Here is a 4230-nt window from a genome sequence, read left to right on the forward strand (position 1 = left end):
TACATTACCACGATAAGTCAACGATTGCTTTGGCTTCGGTGTGGCGTCGGTTCGGCGGAGTCACTGGATATTAGGTATAGTCACGAGTGACTAGGTTTGAAAAGGTTTTGTGTTTGAGCATAGACGTAATTGTATTACGTCTATGGTTTGAGCAGCAGAGTCGAAAAGCCAAGCCAACGGTTCATGCACCAATAACGAGTCACACCGACAAGAACAACACCAGGGGCCTGTTTCATAAAACTTGTTGTCTATAACAACTACTTAATTTCTATGACAAATTTGCTCTCAGCCAATCAGATGCCATGATTTCAGTAGCTTATAACAGTAGCTTGTAACTTGTTATTGATAACAACTTTTATGAAACAGGGCCCAATTCGATAACAGACCGAACAAACCATTACTTTACCACAACAGGCCAATGATTGGTCGGTTTGGATTCAGAGTGGATTCGGTTCGGTGGTGTTGTAGTGACGATTTCTCAATTTATTTATGAAATCAGGAAATTACTGATGTATTAATTTTAATTTCATGTGTTACCGTGTAAACTCAACTTTAACGCAATCTGGTATTTCAAGACACGGTTAATTCAAAAGAAGATACAGGTGTATTTTCAAGACACAGACGGTAATTTATTATGTAAATAATGTTATTCTTGGTTACGGAAAATAACCAATGAGAACTCGCCCTTTTGGGGGCGTTTCCGTCGGTTCCGTGGGTTAACTCCTAGGTTCCATAACGTTTAGCTCAGAGCAGAGCAGTATCCTGGCTGTTGATACATGACCAGCTACACTTAATTACTTATTTGGTTACATCTTTCCCCACGGGGATTCGAATCAATTTTCTTCCCGAGATCTTCGGGATAGCTCCCAACAGCTACCATTTTCACTAGTCTGTCTGGGCAGGCTCAGTTCACTCTTGTGTAGAGCAGGAGAAATGGATGTTTTCTGACAGCTGCTTTGTAACTCATCTCTAAGTTTTTCCTGGTACTTATCGGGTATGTAATCTGTAATTTATGATTGCCATATTTAGCGAAAGAGAAAGTTATAAGTGGTTTCTTGACAAAGTTATTGGACTAAATTAATATAATATGTTTGTAGACGACTTTATTTTCATTCATTACAAGAAACATCGTCTTCTTTATAAACAGTCATAACGAAAATAGTAATGTATTTGAATTTTAGCGATATTCAGTTGTCAATATTGTGAATTTCTTTCCAATTTTTGTTAAAGTCATGAGAGTGCACATTGGTATTTGTCCCTGACAATTGTGAAAGTCATTCTTGTCGAATTTCTCGAGAGTATATACTTGTATTTCTTGTTTAAGAAATACTACTTATAATAGTTATTACATTTGTAATACCTTTATTATATGAGATATGAAATTATATGCTGTTATACATTTTGAGGTTGTTTGCCCTTGCTCGACGATGATAGTGTGTATAGGTGTATTGCGGACAAACTATGTCTATTTTATTTTAATAACAATAGGTTCAACTGGCCAACGAGATTTACATCGTCGCCGAGTTCATTTTACCAGTATCGACAATTTCCACCATGGATCTTTGCTCCTAGACTACATGTAGTTCGTCGAGGTTCAGGACGTCGAACATTTCAGCTTATCTGAAGCAGTACATTGACAGTCGTCAAAATCAATGTTGCCACGTTTTTTTCTATACTTTCTTACTTGGTAGATTAGCTCTCTTTTCCTAAGGGAAGGGCTCTCAATTGACTGAAGGGAAGGGCTCTCAATTGACTTTTTCCGTCGATAAGTCTCCGCAGCGTGTTTGAAAGACATTGAAGTTTGATATCTCATTATTTATCTCATATATGTCAAATAAAAAGTTCATTCTATTTTTTATTCAAGCAAAACGGAATACGTTGTTTGTATGAATTAATAAGTGTAAGGAATATTTACATTGATACTTTGGTACTGTGTTCAATTTATTGACCAGTCAGGATTTTCTTCACTTATAATTACATACATCTTTACTTTGTAAAATGTGATACCAGTTCAATTGTTAGATTATAAATTGAATTCACTGAACTGTAATTATTTTGTTTCCAAGTTCATTATTTATTCTGAGAGATCACATAGTTAAAAAGTGGGCTGTTGAGTCGCCGTGATTGATTGATTGGTGTGTTGAATTCGTTAGTACCTTTAAAAACAAATCAATACACCACACTCCTATAATTTAGAAAAGTCAGTTACGTCCCAACAGTGTCACTGGGTATTAGCTATTCAGGCGCGGATCCAGGATTTCTTAGGGGGGGGGGGGGCCCAAATTTGAAATTATGCGAGCCAAATATTGGTACATAATGGTGACCAGCAGTGATATAATTAGGGGGGTGGGTGCAGGGAGGGACGTGTTTCCACCCACCATCCTCCGCGAAGTGCGGAAGCTTTGACATTTCAATAAATTATTAGAGAAAGAAGACGATTCGTTTTACCGTTCCCAAAAATAATCCTCGTCTGATTTATGTCCCCCCCCCCCTCGCACGGAAGCTTTAACGTTTCATCCAATTATTAGAGAAAGAAGACGATTTACTGTGTCGTGTTATCGACTCCTAATCTTCGTCTAAATTCAGTTTCTCCCCTCCCGCGCGAAGCGCGAAAGATTTTACGTTTCACTAAATCTTTAGAGAAAGAAGACGATTTGTTGTACCGTTCTCGACTCTTAATCCTTGTCTAAATTTCGTTCCCCCCCTTTGACGTTTTATTAATTTTTTAGAGAAAGAAGACCAATCGTTGTAACGTTCTCGACTCTTAATCCTTGTCTGAATATCAAAAATGTTCTTTGTCTACACCCTTTTCTTCATACGTCCTCTTCCTTTTTACTCCTCTATTTTTTTGGCCGGCGTTTTTTGGGGGACCATACTGCCCCCCTGGCTACGCGCCTGCGGTCAGATGAACATATTATGTTGATACCTTGTCCGCCCCCGGAAGGTCAGGGGTTTAAGGCAATAATTTATGGTCAGATTAGCACTCAGGGGTCCACCTTAGGGCCCTAGGCGGGGTCCAGAGGGCAGAGCCCCGGAAGTTTAGGGGTTTTAGGCATTTAATTACGGTCAGATGAGCATTATTTTGATACCTAATTGTGACACTGGCAGGTCCCTAATTGGCGTGGGGTTCAGGGGTCGGAGCCCTTGGAAGCCCAAGGGTTTTAGGCACTCAATTACTCTACCTCATCGTATGGGAAATGTTGTTTCCACAGAGTTTTTGGATAATCTAATTACAAAAATAATGATAGCATTCAAGAGAGTGCGTTTCTATCTACTAGTGGGTGTTTTTAAAGTTTTTAATTTAGGCACAGGCTTTGGAGTTATAGTTTAATGGATTTTGTCTGAAATTTTCTTGGGTTATGTAAAATGGATTTCAAGTTTAAAGATAATAGTCACGTTTGTATAGAGCTCCTATGTGTCTAAACGCCTTACATATTACCCCGGTCATTGGATTCCATTGCTAACAAAAAGTCGTGTATAGGTTTACTAGGAGATCCTCTCCGAAGCCGCTATCAATGTTATTGGAGACAGTCGAGTTATGGTACGTTGTTCCTTAATCATGGCCTATATAGCTTTTTGAGCAAATGCTGAACCGTGTATAATATTTTGATTATGATCTACGCGTAAAAACACATACACATATCAACATATAATTTAACTCGTGATTAAAAATGTGGATTTTCTATACCTTCACATTTTGTCTCATTTACATATAGATAGAACTTTTCTTGGCCACAGAAACCAACTCTCCTTTAAACACAAGTGCCATATGGTATTACTTTATCTCCCATGTCATTGATGGTTATTAGGTGGTTATTTTACCTTACTGCTAAAAAAGCATAAATGCTTGTAAGAAAGCAACCAGACGGCCGACCAGGCGCGGATCCAGGATTTCTTAGGGGGCCCAAATTTGAAATTATGCGAACCAAATATTGGTACGTAATGGTGACCAGCAGTGATGTAATTGGGGGGGGGGGAGGGGTGGGTGCAGGGAGGGACGAGTTTTTCCCCTCCCTCCTTCGCGAAGCGCGGAAGCTTTGACATTTCAATAAATTATTAGAGAAAGGAGACGATTCGTTGTACCGTTCCCAAAAATAATCTTCGTCTAAATTCAGGTTCCCCCTCTCGCGCGAAGCGCGGAAGATTTTACGTTTCATTAAATTATTAGAGAAAGAAGACGAATCGTTGTAACGTTTTCGTCTCTTAATCCTTGTCTGAATTTCAAAATGT

At 38.9% G+C, this 4230-nt stretch overlaps 1 long non-coding RNA gene across 1 annotated transcript; it reads left to right on the forward strand.

Annotated features, from left to right (window-relative positions):
• Window positions 1–655: 655 nt before the first annotated feature.
• LOC115925903 lies at window positions 656–2050 on the forward strand. Its single transcript, XR_004064847.1, has 2 exons — window positions 656–994; window positions 1489–2050. It is a non-coding gene; the product is annotated as an uncharacterized LOC115925903 (long non-coding RNA).
• Window positions 2051–4230: the final 2180 nt, after the last annotated feature.

This window comes from Strongylocentrotus purpuratus, unplaced genomic scaffold (assembly GCF_000002235.5).
Source record: "Strongylocentrotus purpuratus isolate Spur 01 unplaced genomic scaffold, Spur_5.0 spur5_scaffold_19, whole genome shotgun sequence".
Lineage (NCBI taxonomy): Eukaryota > Metazoa > Echinodermata > Echinoidea > Camarodonta > Strongylocentrotidae > Strongylocentrotus > Strongylocentrotus purpuratus.